General features: G+C 44.2%; 1 long non-coding RNA gene across 1 annotated transcript; it reads left to right on the forward strand.

Moving 5' to 3' along the window:
* The first annotated feature begins 8,947 nt into the window (after positions 1 to 8,947).
* LOC124085840 (uncharacterized) lies at positions 8,948 to 11,438 on the forward strand. The gene is made up of 2 exons (XR_006849593.2): positions 8,948 to 9,808; positions 11,054 to 11,438. It is a non-coding gene; the product is annotated as an uncharacterized LOC124085840 (long non-coding RNA).
* The last annotated feature ends 8,822 nt before the right edge of the window (positions 11,439 to 20,260 follow it).

The following is a 20,260-nucleotide window of genomic DNA, read 5'->3' on the forward strand; positions in this document are numbered from 1 at the left end:
GTCTCAAATGCATTACAGGGTGCAATGCCCTTACCTCTCACCTATACCCTCCCCTTCCTTGATCCCTAATTCAGTCTGTGGCAAGCCAATTCAGGATTCCTGATTCCATCATGTGGACCAGAGACAGGGTCCAGCTTTTGGATTGAAGTTCTGTGCTTTGGGTGTACCTTCCTTTTAGGGCAGGCAGAGCCCTGAAGGGGTGGAGCAGTAGGCCTCACCGTCCTGATCCTGTTTGGGCGGCTTTGTGCCTGCTTTGCCAATGAATGTTTGGCCCAAAGAGCTGCAGAATTTGGACAAACTTAATTTTATGATAACTGGTAGCTAGATTTTAGGGGAATAGCTAACGCTTATCTCTGCCAAAAATAGTTCCATGATGAATTGACTTAAATCATCATTTATGTGCTGCCACCCAAGAGTCGTGGCCCATATCATCCTTTCTAAGAGAATCCCTTTTGGTTCAGCCTTTAGACAGTGTGTATTCTGATAAATTGAACAGGGAACAGGAGATGAGCTATGATTGGCCCAATCCAGGAGTCGGCAAACTATGGCCTACAGATATATCTGGCCCACCACTGGTTTTTTGTTTTTGTTTTTAACAGTTATTTTTAGTTTTAGGTGGACACAATATCTTTATTTTATTTTTATGTGGTGCTGAGGATCGAACCCAGTGCCTCATGCATGCTAGGCAAGCGCTCTACCACTGAGCCACAACCCCAGCCCTACCGTCACCAGTTTTTGTCAATTAAGTTTAATTGGAACACAGACACTCCCACTCATTCAAAGGTTGTCTGGATTGCTTTCTTATCAGAGCTGAGTAGTTCAGATGGAGATGGTATTTACTATGTGGCTCTTTACAGAAAAGGTCTGTTGACCTTTGGCACGGAATGGTACTCTGTGTCCTGAGAAAGGAGCCACCCAAAAAATCCTTAGGAATACACTCTCACAGCTCAACACAGACCTATGGACTTGGAATATTTGGGGGCGGAACTTCACACAAAGTGACAGAAGAATTCCAAGATTGGCTTGGACTAGTACCCTTCCTTTTCCAGAGCTGGGAGCATTACTGTTCAAACAAAATTGGTTGTCTGTTAGGAAGAAGGGATAACTGTTCAGTAGGAAACTCCAATGGCCTTTAGTGACTTTTTTTTTTTTTTTTTTTTGATACCAGGGATTGAACTTAGAGGCACTCAACCACTGAGCCACATCCCCAGCCTTATTTTATATTTTATTTAGACAGGGTCTCACTGAGTTGCTTACAGCTTCACTTTTGCTGAGGTTGGCTTTGAACTCACAATCCTCCTGTCTCAGCCTCCCGAGTCACTGGGATTACAGACATGTGCCACCACACCCGGCTGACCTGTCCTTTTGATCACAGAATTTTTACATATAAAAACAAGGCTCCAACTGCCAAGAATCTGTATTTTACCATCATGGGATCATGGAATAAGGGTTTTGACCACGGATCTGGACAGACTAAGCCTCATGCACACAGCCTCAGGCACATCTTCTTCTCTCCCTGAACTTTAGGTTTCTTAAGTATAATTAGGGTTAATAGGGATAGATAATAATCCCAGGCACAAAAGGTTTGCATCAGATGGGATAAATTTAGCTACAGGAAATGGAATTGGCTGTAAAAGGCGACTCAAACTCAAAATCTGGAGGTAGGAAATTACAGCAATGGATCATAAGACAAGAGAGCCATCAAAGAGTCAGCTTTCTCATGGTTCTCCTCTGCCATCTTGCACTGTCTGTGCTTCCTCCCTGTGGCTTTGGGGTGGCTGGTGCAACTCTAATCATCCAATCTGACTCAGAGGCAGGAGGAAAGGAGGGGGCTGCCTCCTATTCACCTCTTCTGATTGGGGGACCACCTTTCTCAGAAATATCCTCCAGGAGAATTTTGCTTGTATCTCATTAACAAGAAACCTGCTTACATGGCGCACACCTGTAATCCTAACAACTGAAGGGGCTGAGGCAGGAGGATCACAAGTTTGAAGCCAAACTTGGCAACTTAAAGAGGCCTTGTCTCAAAATAAACAATAAAAATGGCTGGAGATGTGGCTCAGTGGTGGACAGCACCCCTGGGCTCAACCCCCCAGGACCTAAAAATTAAAAATCTCACTAGTCAGAACCGGTGTATGTGGTCAGCCCTGCACCATCATTGGCCAGGAGCATGACCATGATCATCTTAGATCAGCAGAGTTCAGCACATTTTTTCTGCAAAGGACTAAACAGGAAATAATTTAAGCTGTGAGCACTGTACAGTGTCTATCCTACCTACTCAACCCTTCTGTGCTGGTACAAAAGCAACCTGTGTTCCAATAAAACTTTATTTACAAGAACAGGTGGTGGGTAAGCTTTGGCTGGAAGCCATAGTTTACAATCCCAGTTCTATACATAGCCTTTAAAAATGTAGAAGCCAGAATCCGTGTCCAGCCCTGGCTTTGCCACTTCCTGTGTGATCATAGACAGTTTAAACCCTCTGTGCTCCTATTTCCTTATTCTAAAAAAAATTGAAAATGCTTAGAGCTTGAAACATAGAACCCAACTCAAAGTGGCACTAATGTCCTCTTGATAGTTTCAGAGTCACCATTCACTTGTTTCAGTCCCAAATTCTTTTTGTCACCTTGTTCTGCCCACCTCAGTGTATTGGCTTTGAACTTTAGGTTTGTCCCTTGTGGCCACAAATAAATGGCTATCCTAACTCCAGGTAGCATATGTCCACATTGAGGGGGGAAAAAATCTAAAACTGGAAAGAGAAAACATTCCTTTCCTTCTTCCCTTTTCAAAATTATGACCCCAACCAAGTTATCTCTCCCCTCCTTGGTCCGAATTGTCACATGCCAACTCCTTAGCCAGATTTTAGCGAAAGACAGAGTCTTCTCAACAGAAATAGACCAATTTTAATCACGATAGTTCTTAAATGATCTGCTCACGTAGAGGCAGGATTGCAAGTTTAAGTCAGAAAAAAAGAAAGGAAGAAAGAAAGAAGAGAGAAGAGAAATAAGAATCAGTAAAAGTTTTTAAGAAAGAAGTCTGATAAGTGACTGTAATCAGAATCCATATTTCATTACATGATTTAATAAAATAAGTTTTAATTAATATATTGAATAGCATGCATTAAATCTGAAAGAAAATCCTGTAACATTTTTATCCTGGGGGCATCTCCAGTGAATAGTCTAAAACCTGATGATTCTGGAAAACATACCAGCTACATTTGTAAGTATTGATATCATTATACTTCTTTGCTTGTTCTAGATGGTCCTAGAAAGAAATGAATGTAAAGTAAAGTAAAACAGGAAGCTCACTTTTTTTTTTTAATGTGGTGCTGGGGATTGATCCCAGGGGTGCTCTGTCATTTAGCTACACCTCCAGCCCTTTTGTTTTGTTTTGTTTTGTTTCTTTGGTTTTTTTGTTTTGTTTTGTTTGAGACATGGTAAATTGCCCAGGTCAGCCTTGAATTTGTAATTCTCTTGCCTCAGCCTCTGAGTCACTGGGATTACAAGCGTGTGCCACTGCATCTGACCAGAATGTTCACATTTACATGCCTTGATTACCAGAAGAGGGTATCCTCAAGCCAATATTCAGATTAATCCCTTTGTTTGGTATCTTGGATTTATTACAACTTCTACCCATTCCCCAACACAGTGCTCTATAGAAAGATGCAAGGACACTGTGTAGACACACACACACACACACACACACACATCTGTAATGCTGAAAATCGGTTATTATAAATTCAGGCATGCAGGAGCATTCCCAGGTAGCTTTAGGGATATGTGATAATAAGTATAAAGATTCTAGGAGTTAATTCCCCCAAAACTATCAGTGAAGCATGATCCTATTTTTAAACTGTTCTGCAACATTTGGTGGGGTCATTCTGCAGATGGATAAGCAGGACAATCGTGTTTGTGTTACACAATTAGGTAGCACTAATGATGGACTCTGAGTTGTAGTCAGGTGCATGAGGAGCATCTCACTCCCCGTCTGCCTAGGGGAAGGGGACAGCAACCACAGATCATCATGCCGCATGCCCGAGACCTGAGGACCTCAGCTGACCCTGGCACCTACAGGCCTTGGGTGAGGGTTAACTCACTGCAGAGCTGCTGTGGCCACAAAGCATCAGTGCTCCTCAGCCCACTAGGTCTGCCACCTGAGGCCTTGAGCCTCTGCTGCTCCTCCATCTGGAACCTTCCTCTACCTGGAACCTTCCTGGTCTGCCCCTGTGGCTTGCACTCATCTCCCAAGTCCCTTCCTTGGCCTCCCGTCCCATATGCCTATGTAGCTTCCTTCCTAGCACCTCCCCTTGGTCCTCTTGCGTACTCCAACATCTGCCTTCCTTATTGCTGAATTCCCTGGATCCAGGACAATGCCTGGTACATGGCAGGCCCCAGAGTCAATAAGAACAACCAAAAGGCAGGTGGACAACTGAGGGCAGGCTCCTTTCAAAGGGGAAGCAGATGGAGCATGAGGTCAGGATTTGGGGCCCATTTGGTCATGGGCTGGGGCATCTTGAAGCCCTTGGCCCTCATTCTTATTGAAAAAATGCAAAGAGCAAATCCTGTGTGAAATTATCCTGAGGACCTGTATGAAATATTCAGTACTCACATCCCAGGGCCTGGGATGGTGGGATGCAGAACATGTTATTCAACTTGTGTGTGTGGTGCTGGGGATTGAACCCAGGGCCTTATGCACACAAGGCAAGCACCCTACCAACTGAGCTATAGCCTCTGGCCTTGATCACTATTTTTTAAAAACTGGGTGATTGTTGGGGTTTTTGTTTGTTTGTTTTTGTTTTTATAGCTACATTCATCAATCCTGGAAACCCATGAAAAACTAAAGCCATATTACAACACTGAAAAATGTGACTCACATGGTCATGGGGACTAATTTCCAGCCTGTAACGTCAGATTTGAATGCAGTGGCTTCTTGGTTGAACAACAGCCCACTTGTAGGCTGGAAAGTGACATATATGAAAAAAAAAAAAAATAAGTTTTATATCTTCATTATTTTGGAAATTTCCCTAGCATATACTTTTGGAGATGTATATATATATATATATTTATTTATATATTAAAAAAAGAATATATATATATATTCTTTTTTTTTCCTTGCAGTCTGAGGATCAAACCCAGGGCCTCCCAAGTACTAAGCAAGCTCTCTACCACAGAACCACACCCCAGCCCTTGTATAAGCATTTGTATGCAGTTTTGATAAAGCTGATAAGGCAGTGAGATTCTTTTGTTCATTCTAAATTTAGAATATAAGCACTTTCAATTTTGAGGGGGGGAAGGAAGAAAGGGAAAAGAACCTTTCTTTTTTAGTGTTCTTGGACCCCTACTAGATTCAAGGACCTTAATAGTTTCTACAATAAACATTATTTCTAACATTTAGCTTTATCTTTCCTGATCAGTATCACATTTTTTTTTAATGAAACATTTTTGGAGCAGGACATACAGAGGCTAAAAGCATAGGCTTTGGGCCACCTAGAGAAAGCATCTGTAAACTTTTCCTGTAAAGGAATAGCCACTATATATTTTGGGCTTTGCAGGCCATATAGTCTGTCCTGCTAGTTCAAGCAGTCATAGGTGATACAAATGCATATGGCTGTGTTCCAATAAAACTTTATTTACAAAAGCAGGCACTGAGCCAGATTTGGCCCTGGGGCTATAATTGTCAAGCCCTGATCTGGAATTATATTCTGTCTCTAGCACCTTCTAGCTGACTGGGTGATCTGACTGGACAACCAGTCATCTGTAAATCAGAGATAATTATTCTACCTCATTAGGTTTGGATCATAAAGCGGATACATGTATAAAGCATTTATTCCACGTAAGGGTTCTATAAATGTTTACCTATCATTATCATTATTAGCCTCTCCGGGCAGTAGAGAAGGGAAGCAAGAAGTCCAGGCCATGCAATTAGCAAGCACTGAACCCTACCACACAGCCTCAGGAGGTGGTTTCCATTATTCAATTACTTTAACTTAGTCTCAGCTTAGCCTTTGCTCCAAACGCCTCCTCCTGTTTTCCTAAGCAATTCCATTCAAGATGGAGTCTTGGAGTAAAAAAAAAAAAAAAAAAAGAGAGAGAGAGAGAGAGAACCAACATGCTCAAAGGACTGAAAGTGACCTTTGCCCCTCCTTTCTCCCTCTCAGAATCCAAAGAGGAAGAGACTGTCCCCAGGTGTGCCTTATCTTGTCCTGGCACTTGAGTTGGCCTGCAGAGAGCTCTTGAAGTCACACCAGGGAGCTCTTTCCTTGGCAGGCAGCTTTGCTCCATGAGCACCCGGTGAAACCAGCCTTCACTTAATCCTTCAGGCAACATCTCAGAGGAAAAAGAACTCTTAGGATTCCTTCTTTCTTTCTTTGGACATTTTTCTTATGTTGGGGTTTCCCACTCAAATTTTTAGGAGTTCCAGCACCAGGCCCTTGGCGCTGCTTCCCATTTTTTTGTGGTGATTGTCAAATGCCACCTGGTATGTACACCTCTCTTTCTTTTCTCTCTCTCTCTCTCTCTCTCTCTCTCTCTCTCTCTCTCTCTCTTTTCTTTCTTTTTTTTTTTTACCAGGGATTGAACCCAGGGATGCTCAATCACTGAGCCACATCCCCAGCTCTTTTTATTTTGTATTTTGAGACTTTTTAAATTGCTGAGGCTGGCTACGAACTCATGATCCTCCTGCCTCAGCCTCCCAAGTTCCTGGGATTACAGGTATGCACCACCTCCAGGCTCACCCCCCTTTCTTATTACTGGTGTATCTTCCTAGACCTTGCCTCTTTTTTCCTAACCAGCAGAAGAGCTTCCCCCATTCTCAAAATAAATAGCAAATAAGAGTGTGAATTTCAGTGACAAATACAACAGGTCATTTTCCAGCCTCCTATAATTTTGACTTGGGTCGGTAGCTTCTAGGGCTTTCCTGCTCTGATGGCTGGCAGGCCCAGCTCCCCTTTCACTTCGGCCTTGTAACTTCTCTTCCTGAATTAATTTTTTTCAATTAGCTTGCTTGCTACAAGGCAGATGGAAGGGGTCCTCCTCTTTAACTCAAATTTCCTTCTTCCCAGGCACAACAGCAATTTGCTACACACACACACTGCAAGATGAAGGACAAAAAGACTTCACTAGCTGAGCAAAAGATTCAGTCAAATACATGATTTCACCAGGTTTTCCAACTGTATAATGAAATCAGACTCCTCCCCTGGGAAGAGAGATCCCTCCCCCTCCTACTGCAAACACAAAATTCCACCCACTTCTTTCCAAGGACACACTTTGTTCTAAATCCCAAAGGCTTCACTCTCCCTCACACACACAAAAAGAGCAGGAAGCTGCACCTAGGTTGTTAGCATGAGCTGCAATCTCTCTCTGAGCCCAAGATGAAAGAAGTGAAAGGAAAGGAAGCGCTCAATGTGAAGCCTGCATTTGTAAGAAGCAGGCGTGGGATGCCAAGGAGTGGTCTTGGCACGGCTGGGTTGGGGGCGGGGATGATGACTTTTTCTTTCCTTTTTTCATGAGTGTCCCATGCTCAAGCTGGAGAAGAGATTAAAACTACAAGAGGGACTGGGGAGGCTAAGGGTTAGATGTTAGATGAATTGTCTAGCAAAAAAACTACAAGAAAGAGCACATGTTCCTGATACATTTTGAATAGATTAATAATACTTTGTTTAAAACCCTCATTAAAAAAAAAAAAAAAAAAGTTAGCCATCGCAGGCCTGTAATCCCAGCAACCAGGGAGGCTGAACAGAAGTATGGCAAGTTGGAGGCCAATCTCAGCAATTTAGCAAGGCCCTAAGCAACTTAGTGAGACCCTGTCTCAAAATAAAACACAATAACAAGGATTGGGGATGTGGCTCAGTGGTAAAGCACCCCTGGGTTCAATCCCTAGTACCAAAAAAAAAAAAAAAAATTAAGTCAACTTGATCAAATAAATAAATAAATAAATAAAATCAAGAATTAATAAGTGGAATGGATTTAACTTAAAAAAAGTCAACTTGATCAAATTTCCTTTGGAGTTAGGCAACTTAAGGCTACTTGAGAATCTTGGGGTGCACAATGGAATAGAGTATGTATTGCAGCACTGATTGTAGAAGCCAAGCCTGAGAGTCACCCAGAATGTCTGTCAGGAAGGACAAGTGAAATACATTAAGAAACATCCTGAAAGAGATAAGAGGCCACCATGAAAACTTCGGTTTTTTTCTGCCAGGGAGCACTCTCCAGTAGACCTAAGTGGGAGAGGAAAGGCAGAAGAGTGTGCGGAAGGACAAGGGACTGGATGGGTGACATGGCTGACACACAGGTGTATATTTAGGACAAAGATGGAAAAAACTGCTGATCTGCATGGGGGGGGGGAGGTGTCACCCTTAATTACATTTTTTAATTTGAATGTATTACAGTGGTTTCCCCTAAAATTGACAACTAATATCTAAAAATACATAGATTAAAAATTGCCTGAGAAAGACACTTCAAGTTTGTTTGTTTTTTAAGTCTCTAAATGATACCAAAGGAATATTTAAAACAGAAGGAGAGATAAAGAGAAAGGGAGGGAGGGTGGGAGGGAGGACATCTCTGGAAAATGTCTGAGGGAGAGGGGTCCCACTGTTCAAGTAGTGGTTGGCCCTCTCTGGTGAGATATGGAGCTCCGAGCTCGTGGCAGGGAGCAGAAGCAGCCAGAGGTACTTTAACACCGGTTCCTTAATTTTATACTGTTCGAACATTTTAAAGGGGTGATGTATTAGCTCTATGTTATATTTTTAAAACCAAAGTGAGAAAAGGAGAGCAATGATCAAAGCCAATGACCAAAAGCTGCCCCGCAATACCGTGCGCCCCGGGCAACTCCACCTCCCCGCCCGATCCTGGGTAGACCTCCTCTGTCCGCCTGCCTCACGCTGCGAGGTCAGACGTCATCAGGCCGCTGACGGCTTCCCCTCTTCCTCCGTGTTATTTGCTGGGACTGCCTCCAGTGGCAGCAGTGGCCCTGTCGCTGTCTTTGTTCCAGCTGGAGCCTGAAGAGGTTCCGCGCCCTGGGGCGTGGGAGCGACGGGCAGCCTGCGGGAGAGCGTCCAGTGGAACCTGCCCGTGTTTCCCTACTGCCCTGCGCGGTGGAGGCGCACTCGAGTGACCCCATTAACAAGAGTGCAGTCACCCTTAGGGGCAGAGCTCGGCGAGGCTGAGCTGAGAAGGCTCGGTCTAAGTGGGGTTTGCGATCATAAACGCGACCCCAGGCAAGTGCCCCGCCCTTCCCAGCTAGCCCTGGGAGGGCCTGGGTCGTTTCCTCCTGCCCAGCGTGTGCATTAAAATGATGTAGGGGGGAAGCGGGGCGGACAGTGGTGAGATGATGTAAAAAGTCTCCATCCTTGTTTCCGGGCGCCGTTCACCTCCTGAAATAAACGCAACGTGCAAATGCGCACCATCCGCTTTCTGGGATTGATAACAAACACAGAAGGTCGCCTAACAGCCTTAATCACTTCTGCCTGTGCGGTTTTCGGGCGAGGACACGCGGGGAACGAAGTTGATCATCCTTCGAACTTGCCGCAGTTCCGGGATGTGCCCCCTTCTGGCGCAGCTTGTCCTCCCGCGGTTCGCCCTCCCCACACGCTGTTTGGGAAATCTCGACACTTAATTTATAACTTTATTAATTTTTGTATTCGGGAGAGGCGGAGTCCCGTTCCGAAGCCAAGTTTATGCAAATAAGGACGGTCACTGAACGACCCCGGGGTTTGAAATGCAAAGGGAAGGGGGGCCACGCCCGGCGTCCGCCCAGGCAGCTGGAATTCCCTGTTCTTTCTGATCACTCGAAAATGCAATGGCTGCGCTCGCAGGTATTTCTCAGAAATCCTTTCGATTCCATTAAATGTAGGTGAAATGCTAAAACAGAGCGGGAATCGACTGTCTCTCAAGATGAAAAAAGGAACTACTGGCTATTGTCTGACCTCCCCGGTGCCTGATTGACTAGTAGAAGTCCTATCTCCATGGGAACAGATAAATGTCTGCTTGTCATGCCGAGAAACAACCAACTCAGCCCGGGGAACCTCACCAACCTAGCACTTTATTTGGGCGGCCCTAAGCAGCCTCTCCCTTTTCATGTTCAGCCAAATTATCTGCCAGAATTTCTTTTCAAGTCTAAGGAGGGGGAAAAAGAAAGAGCTTCCTTCCCCCTCCCCCTTCTGCATGGAGTTAATTACTGTATTTTCATCTGGGAGGATGGAAAAAAATTACACACGGAGCTGAAATAACACACAAAACAACGGTGGTATGTTGTATCTGCCTGTTGTCAAATAGCTTTTGGTAATTTTTTTTTCCCCGAAGTTGTCTGGGTCGCTGTTGTGCCAGTAGGTAACAATACAGCCTCAGAAAAGAGCCTAAGGAACCATCGGTTGTTTTTCTCTTTCTTTCTTTTCTTTTCTTTTTTTTTTTTAACCTTAGACAAGTGGACAGAGGCTCTGTTTCAATGGAATCTAAGAGATGGAGGTAATAGGAAGGACAGGAAAATTTGCTGAAGGCTCTTAGGTATCTTCCTCCCTTCCCCTAAAAATCCCCAACATCTGCCATTTTGACTCTGATCGCTGATCCTGTGCTCTCTGCCAGTAAAACTAAAGAACAGCCCTTGGGAGGTCAGGGGCTTTCTGCCCAGTTTCTGTGCTTGGTTAAAAATACCACCGGAAGCAGCATTTTCTGGTGATATTGCAACATTTCCAGTCCAGTTTCTGGATCTGAGGAAAAAAGAAATAAGGGGGGAAAGCAAAGGGGAAAGGGTGGAGGTGGAATAGAGACACATGGATATAAATAGGTCTATAGATTTTTCAAACACAAGATCAAACTCTTAGAGGGAAAAAGTCATAGCCCATTTGATTCTAAAACTGGGCACAAGAAGTGCACAGGTTCATTATTTCCCTGGAATCTATTTACCGGCTCCTTTGTCACGAGGCTGTTTGGGTCTTTGTCTCTCCTCTTCCTCAGCACCTCCACCCACCCACCCAGCAAGTCTGAGCAGGAAGTGTCTAAAGACTAGTGAACTGCAAACCCACTAGGCGTTTTTTTGTTTTTGTTTTTGTTTTTTAATCCAGGTTAAAGATACCTGCAGGTATTTGTGGATGTAGTAATCAAGTCTCAATTCCAGCTCTTCGGGGACATGATTCCTAAATATCCAACCCCAGTGGTCTTTATCTGGCCCAGCTGCTTCTGATGTGGAGAGGAATGTGGCACATCAAGTGTGTGAACACTGCCTCCATTGTATCCAGACCAGCGATGGAAGCCGGGATAATTGGCATGTAACCTTCTCTATTAACAGTGCAGACAGATATGTGAATTCGCTGAATCCCTTCGACATATGCCATGCATTAGCTAAAGGGGCTTAGAGTTCTCCTGACATCTTGGCAATTCACTGATAATTAGGCTTTCAGACTTGATAACTTTGTGGGGAAAATCAATAAATAATAGTGAAGTTCAGTACTTCCTCTGAATAAGAAGTGGCCCTGTCATTGAAAGTCTAACACTGACAGTGATCATTGCCGATCATGTGGGAGGTGGAGGGGTGGAGGCTGCTGAAGCTGGGTTTCTGGAGGAGATTATTAAATCTTTATTTAGCCTCTATGGCCACCAAGGTGAGTGAATGGCAGAGGATACTTACCATGTCCGGCTTGAAGATCTTGTGAAGGGATATACCCTGCTATGGTTTGAAACACTAAGGGAAGTGATTTAGAGTATCTGCTTCTAATCCTAGCTTAGCTCACATCTGCTCCTAAGACTAGAGGAAGTACCCTGGGCTGGTGGGTGAAGGCATCAAACGCAGCGAGGCTTCCTGGTTTAATGCACGGCTCTCCCACGTACTAGCTTGGGGCTCTCTGTCAGAGTCTCTGTACCTTGGTTTCATCATCTATCTATCCGATTAGGACTTGCTAAGGGTTCATGAATTGTTACTTCTAAGATGTCCAGAAAAGTACAGTGTATAAGTACTTTCCTCTTTTTATTTACTAAATACGTGCAGAAAGTATTTTTCAGCTGCAAGTTGTAACCTGTATCTATAGATAGCAAGATCCATTTAGTGGGTCTCAGCTATTACTTTTCAATGAACTAGAGGAGGAAAGATAGAAGAGAATAGAATTGAATAGAATAGAGTGCATGGCATAGAGGAAAAGTAAGTACTATTTCATAAATCATTTAACTATATAAATGGGGCTCAGATATATGGGCATACTGGGTCCCAATGTAAAAGTATTTTTTTTTTTAGTGGATCCAGTTTAAAAAATTGTTGAACAACATGCAATAATTTAAAACCTGGAATGAATATATATATATATATATATATATATATATATATATATATATATATATGAGATTGGCTAAATAAATTATGCTCTAGTCATATAATGAATTACCAGGCAGCCATTAATAACAAAGGAATCAATTTCCATGAGCTGATTGTACTAGTCTCCCAGAAATTTTATTCTGTAAAAACAAAAGGCATTGGATAGAGTATGTATTACAATCCTATTTATAGAAGTAGAAAGGAAGCTTTATTTGGGTTTGTTTGCTTTAATAACACTGAACTTCATTTTGCTGGCTGTGGGGCCCTGTGCTAAGTGGAGTCCTCTCTGGAGTCTCTTACTCTGTGATTGGCACCACTGTCCATCCAGTCGAGCAAGCCAGAAGCCTTGGAGCCATCGTTGGCAAGGTTTAGCCTCTCACACCCCAAGGCATTCAGAACCCGTTCTCTTGGCTTTGTCTTTACCCTGAACCCCTATTCTCAACTACTGTTGTCTCTTTCCTGGGCACCCACATCAACTTCTAACTAGTACCCCTGAAGCCTCCTGACTAGACCTCCTAAGCCTCCTGACTAGTCATTTTCCTGTGCGCTCTGGCTCCCCTCTTCCTGTTCTCCCAGGGGCGCCGGGGAGCCAGGCCACCCCGCTCCCTGACTTGCGCAAGTTCTCGCCTTGCTTCCCTGTTGCTCTTGGGACAAAGACCAAAATCCTGCTGTGGCCTTTGTATTAATTTCCAAGAGATGCCACAGCAAATTGCAACAAACTAAGTGACTTAAGTCAACAACAGTTCATTGCCTAACCGTCCTGAAGGGTGCAAGCCCAGAACTGTGCTGTCGGTCGGGCCACATTCTCCCTGAACCTGTTGGGAAGAGCTTCTTTGCCTCGAGCTTTCTGTTCATCGGTCTCCGCCACTCGATGGCTTGGGGCTGTATCCGTCCATCTCTGCTCTGGCATACGACTTTCTCCCCCAAGTAGCTGTGTTTTGCTTTTCATTTCAGAGGATTGTGTATGTGTGTGTGTGTGTGTGTGTGTGTGTAAGTGTGTAACCCAGGGACTCATGCACATTGGGCGAGTGCTCTACCACTGAGCTACACCCCAACTGTTTCTTACAAGGGTGCAGTTAGATTGGATTAGGAGCCTGCTCCACTCCAGCTTGACCTCTTCTTAACTAATTAGAACTTAAGTGACCCTGCTTCCAAATAAGTTGATATGTGGATTTGGAGGTGCTGAGGACTAGAATATTGGTACCTTTTTTTTTTGGAAGAATGAGCCCCACCTCCCTCTCTGCAGTCCTCTCCCACCACCCTTTGTCCTGGGGCATCAGGCATCCTCTTGTCCAAGGACTTTTGCTCAGGGGCTTCCCCTCCAACCTCCTGGAGAAATTGTAGACACAGGTTCAGTTTCCAAAACCACAAATCTCACATTCAGGAATCCCTGTCACCAGGAATTCCCAGAGGAATATGACTTGTGTGGAAGCATTAAGTGCAAATTCATAGCGTCATCATCTACCAAAAGAAACACTAACATGTAACTTAGCCCTGAGCTTGAGAAATTACTCAGTTTCTAAATACCTATTGTTAGGTATGAATAAGGGTTTGCAAGTTCCTCCCCATTGGAATATAAATAAAGTTGAGCTTTGGGTCTACTCTTACTGCTATAACAAAATGCCACAGACTGAGTCATTAATAAATAATAGAATGAGTGTACTTCTTACAGCTCCAGAGGCTGGGAAATCCAAGTTGAAAGCTTGGGCAGATTTGATGTCTGGTCCAGGATTCCTACCTGCCTTCAGCATGGTGCCTAGCTGCATTGTCCCCTGGAAAGATGACCGCTATATCCTCAAGTGTCCAAAGAGAGAGACAGACAACCTTTCCCCATAGTGCCCTTTCATAAGGACACTAACCCATCTATGAGGGCTGAGTCTTGTGACCTCATTGCTTCCCAGGGGTCCCACCTCTTTTTTGGGGGGCGGGGGTAGTGGAGGATGAACCCAGGCCTCCTTCATGCTAGGTGAGCACTCTACCACAGAGCCACAATCCCAGCCCTCTCTATTTTGAGGCAGGGTCTCACTATGTTTCCCAGGCTGGCTTCATACTTTTGATCCTCCTGCCTCAGCCTCCTGAGTGGCTGGGATTACAGGTATATTCCTCTGCACCCTGCAAACCCCACCTCTCAATACCATCAACTTGGGGGTCAAGTCACAGCACGTGAATTTTGGAAAGACACATACATTCTAACCATAGCAGTGACCAACTGTCCAAGTTTGCCCTGGACTCAGGAGTATCTCTACAGAGGACGTCAGTATTAAAAAGGACAAATCCCTAGCAAACTGGGATGCTGACCAACCTAGTTGTGTTTCAGTGTGTTATTTAGCACTTTCAGCACCTAATGACATTTATGATGTGAAAACAAACAAAAAAAATTTTAATTTTTTTTAGGTGTCAATGGACCTTTATTTTTATTTATTTGTATGCAGTGCTCAGAATGGAACCCAGTGCCTCACATATGCTAGGCAAGTACTCTACCACTGAGCCACAACCCCAGCCCACAAGATATATTTTTTTCATTTTGGGTCTCTGAGACACTATTTTTCTCCATCAACAGCTTTTAATGGCCAAAGCTATTGTCATCCATGAAAAGGGAAATAAGATATATCTTTTGTGTATTGAGCTTTAACTTGTACACTGAATATTATCTGGATCTGCACAATTTGATCTATTGTTAGTGTGTGTGTGTGTGTGTGTGTGTGTGTGTGTGTTGCTAAGAATAAAACCCAGGGCCTTGTGCATACAAGGCAAGCACTCTACCAACTGAGCCCCTTGATCTATTATTTGTAGCATTTGTTTTATACAGTGAAAGGTGGCATATCCATTTGCTTCTGCCATAACAAAACATCCCAAAGCTCAGGAGCTAACACAACCACTAATTTAGCTCATGATTTCTGTTCTGGTCCAGCTCAGCTGACTTCTGCTGGACGGCTTCGGCTTCCTGCACGTGCAGTCTGCCTGTAGCTCAGCTCAGCTACGTGGTCCTAAATCAGCCTTCCTACCATGGTGGTGGATGGAGGCTTTCGCCTGGGGCCACAAGAGCAGCGGCATCACCTGTCCCTTGTCATCCAACAGTTAGATCCTGCACCAGATGATGAAGAAAGGGAGCAAACCAAAGGACGAGGACTGGGGACTCCGAAGCCTCTGCTTCCTTCGCATTTGTCAGCCATGCTTGGCCAAGGCAAATCCCAGCCCAGATGGAAAGCCTGAACCAGACTCCTCCCCTTACTGGGAGGAGCTATGAGGTCACGTGGCAAAGGGGTGGGGTGCCCAGGGATGGGAAAGTTCTTTCTGGGTAGTGCAGGTGGTACCTGGGGCTGTGAGCTTATTTTGGTATTTAGTTATTCCATTTGCTTAATTTTTAATCAGTCTAATTTTTTAAGCCCTGGCCTCTGGCGCGCTATGCAAGCGCAGCATCGCTGGGCTGCATCCCCAACCCAGTGCTTAATTTTCTGAATTTTGTTTTTTCTTGTCTGTAAAATGATCATGAAGATGATGAGTAGATTTGAAGTAGTGTTAAGGATTAAAAGTTGTATGCCAAAAGCTAAAAGACTAACTGGAAACATAGTAAATAAGGGTTCCTCTCTCTCCCTCCGGCTCTTACCCCGGGGCCGTGGTCCACCCTGCAGCACCAGTGACTGGGGAAGCTGAGGCAGGAGGACGGCAAGTTCCCGACCAGGATGTAGCTCAGCCGTCAAGCACCCCTGGATTCAAGCCCTGGTACCGAGAAAAAAGAAAAATTCTGTGGTTTTTAGGATATTCACAAAGTTGTGCAACCATCACCCTACCTATTCCAGAAAGTTCTATCATCCCAAACAGGAACGCTGTACGCATTAGTACTCATCTCCCATTCCCTCCTCCTCCCAACCCTGGCAACCACTAATCCACTTTCTGTCCTTGTGGATCGGCCTCTTGGGAACATTTCACGTGTGAGGAAGGATACCATGGGCCGGTCTCTGTGATGGCTGCTCTCAGCTAGCATAATGTCATGTGGGAGCCTGTTAGGATGTCTCTCTTTTCATTTACAAACAATGTTCCATTATGTGGACAGTTTCCACCTTTTTAAAATCCATGTATTAATTTATGGATATTTTAGCTGTTTCCACTTTTTTTTTCTTCTTCTTTGTGGTGGTGCTGGGGATGGAGCCAGGACCTCCTCCTGGATGCTCTACCACCAAGGTGCACCCCAGCCCTGGATCTAATTTCCTACTGGCAACCTGGGAGGGTTCCAATTTCCCCACATTTTCTCCAACTCTTGTTATTTCCGTCCATCATCATCATCATCGTTATTATTATTGCTATCTAGTGGGTCTGATTTACTTATTCAATTTAAACTCTGACACCCTGACACAGGATCTTAATTTTTTGCGCCCCTCCCTTTGAAATCCTCGTGAAAACTATAGTTTAGCTCCTCAGAAAAACATGCACTCAAGGAACTGGCCTGAGATGGCAAGGGGTTCATGGACTCCTGCCCAGAAACCATCTCCATGGATCCCAGGTGAAGATCAGAAGACCCCAGTGGGGGAAAAAGGCTGAGTGGGACACAGACGCTGAGCAGGGAGCACCCGTCCAAGCTGCACCCCCAGCCCCAGCCCTGCGAGCCCAGGAGGCAGAGAAAGCCCAGTTCTGAAGCCGTCTGCCTCAAACCCACTGGGGTTCTCCCAGGTGCAGCCTTAGTTGCGACTCCAGAGTTTCCTCATCTCTACAGTGGGCACAGCGACGCTCAGCAGGCTGAGCCTGGGAAAGGGTTAAGTCTCACTTAGTGAGACCCTGCTTCAAAATAAAAATGCAAGGGCTGGGGATGTAGCTAGGTGGTAGAGCACCCCTGGGTTTAGTCCCCAGTATACCAAAGAAAGAAAAGAAAAGTCTGAAAAAGGAAGAAAGAAGGAAGCAGACAGAGGAGTGTAACTTAGTAGTGGAGCACTTGCCTAGCACGTGCACGGACCGGACTCCCATCACCAGCACCAGAGGAAAATAAAAATAAATGAAAATAAAAATCATCCCCTCTGGCCAGAAAGACTAGTATATAGATGCATTTAACAGGCGACCTTGACAGCCCCAACAATATGGAGACTGTTCTTAAGGAAGAAGGGACGTGTATAGGTATTGACATTTTCTGCCACACTTCAAGTGTTTGCTCCTGTCTCTCTATTCAGACCTGTATCTGTAAATATTTGTACTTCACTCTAGGGTTCGGCAAAGAAGGTCTGTTGTCTATTTTTCCAAATATAGTGTCTTTTAATGGGGTAGGGGTTGTTTACTGGGGATTGAACCAGATGTGCTTTACCACTGAGCCATATCCCCAGCCCTTTATTCTTTTTTATTTTGAGACAGGGTCTCATTAAATTGCTGAAGACCTCAGCTAAATTGCTGATGCTGGTCTCAAACTTGCCATCCTCCAGCCTCAGCCTCCTGAGTCTCAGGGATGATGAGCATGCACCCCTGGTGCCCAGCTGCAGATAAAGCTTTACTGAAAGCAGATGTGCTCATTTGTCTACGTATTGTCTGTGGCTGCTTTCCCACGACAAAGCATGGTTTGGAAATTGCTTCCAAGATCATCTGGCTTACAAAGCCTAAAATGTTTGGGGCTTGGGAGGCGGGATATGAGGGTGACCGTGATGTCGATGGAACCAGGGACTCGCGCACACTAAGCAATTCCTCTATCACCGAGCTACACCCCCAGCCCCCAAAATATGTTTTATAACACTGGTTCATATCCAGCCGTTTACAGAGGACATCTCCAGCCCCTGTTTTATTCTACCCATTTGTATCTTTGGAAAAACCAATCACAGCTCACTATGGTACATTCTCTGAGATGAGAAGGAGCTGGACTCTAACAGGTGCACGCAGCGGCTGCCCGCCATCCTGCCGTGGTCATTGCCATCCCTGCTGTGGCTCCAGCAGAGCCCACTGGGGGAGCCTGGAGACCAAGGAGGCATTTCCACAGCTCCCTACGAGTCCCAGCAATTGGAGGTTAGTTTTCAGGGTCGCCCATGACAATAGCAGTCGCTTGCACTAAAGAATAAATGTGCTTTTCCTCCAGATGCCCAGAGACGCTCTGGAACACTCACTCACGGGAACAATCTAAAATTATCCAGTTTTGTGCTCTATGGAAATAGTCCTATTCAGAGACGACTTTGTATTTGCTGGGATAATGACAAATGGATAAGTGCAAATTATCTGAGGAATAATTTCTGTGATGAATTTTTATGCATGAGTCTAGAGTGTCAGTTGAAGAATATTTTATAGCAAATAGCTATAGATTGAGAAAAATCAAAATTATTTACGTACCTATAGGCATATAAAAATGTACACACGGTTCTTGGAACAGGGCATGTTTTCTGCAAGGGATTTGCTCCTGAAAATCTCTCTTAATTCAAACATTTCTGTTTATCAACTTACTGGTGCTGTCACGTGGCTACCTGACATGCAGTTTATGGGTCACAGAACATGATAGCTCCAAAATAATGTTTCCTGACAAATTTGCAATTTGAGAGGAAGTTCAGCAACATATCAGACGGGGTGGGCAAACATTTTTGATAGTTTATGTCACACGTTTAAATTCACATAATCCAAATTTTCATGATGTTCATTCCACTACATTTAATTAGAAATTGTGTCTTTCAGAAAAATAAAGGATACAAACATCCACCTGAAGTGCTTCAGGTAGACCTACCTGTTTGTACATAGCGCAGTATTCCTCAAATGTGGCAATTTCGACATGTTTGGCTAGGGAATGTTTTGTGGTAAAAGCTGTCCTGTGTGTTGTGGGATGTGGAGCAGCACACAGGGCCCTTTCCTGCTAAGAGCACTCCCCAGTGTGACCACCCAGCATCCTCAGATATTATCAAGTATCCTCTGGGGGTAAAACCTTCCCTGTTGGGGGCTGGCGCTGGGGCCCAGTGGTAGAGCGCTTGCCTAGCATGTGTGAGGCCCTGGGTTTGATTCTCAGTACCATATATAAATAAATAAAATAAAGGTCCATTTACAACTAAAATAAATATGTTTTTTTTTTATTTTTTATTGTTGGTTGTTCAAAACATTACAAATTTCTTGATATATCATATTTCACACTTTGATTCAAGTGGGTTATGAACTCCCATTTTTACCCCATATACAGATTGCAGAATCACATCAGTTACACATCCATTGATTTACATATTGCCATACTAGTGTCTGTTGTGTTCTGCTGCCTTTCCTATCCTCTACTATCCCCCCTCCCCTCCCCTCCCCTCCCCTCCCCTCTTCTCTCTCTACCCACTCTACTGTCATTCATTTCTCCCCCTTGTATTATTTTTCCCTTTCCCCTCACTTCCTCTTGTATGTACTTTTGTATAACCCTGAGGGTCTCCTTCCATTTCCATGCAATTTCCCTTCTCTCTCCCTTTCCCTCCCACCTCTCATCCCTGTTTAATGTTAATCTTCTTCTCCTGCTCTTCGTCCCTACTCTGTTCTTAGTTACTCTCCTTATATCAAAGAAGACATTTGGCATTTGTTTTTTAGGGATTGGCTAGCTTCACTTAGCATAATCTGCTCTAATGCCATCCATTTCCCTGCAAATTCTATGATTTTGTCATTTTTAATGCAGAGTAATACTCCATTGTGTATAAATGCCACATTTTTTTAATCCATTCGTGTCTATTGAAGGGCATCTAGGTTGGTTCCACAGTCTTGCTATTGTGAATTGTGCTGCTATGAACATCGATGTACATTTACAACTAAAATAAATATGTTTTTTTTTAAAAAAAAAAAAAAAAAGAAAAAAAAAACCTTCCCTGTTTTGAGAATCACTGACATGGTATTATGTTCATGGTGTTCATTTTGGTCACAAGCCTGATGCGCTATTAGGCTGAAGGCATTTAGGCCATAATTTAATGCCTGCGGTTTAGTTCACTTTCTTTCTGCGTATTACTGGCTGTTTTTCTTTCTCTATGGTCCCAGGGACTGAACCCAGAGCCTTGCT

This window comes from Marmota monax, unplaced genomic scaffold (assembly GCF_021218885.2).
Source record: "Marmota monax isolate L192 unplaced genomic scaffold, Marmota_monax_Labrador192_F-V1.1 WCK01_AAM20220418_F8-fsc00014, whole genome shotgun sequence".
Taxonomy (NCBI): domain Eukaryota; kingdom Metazoa; phylum Chordata; class Mammalia; order Rodentia; family Sciuridae; genus Marmota; species Marmota monax.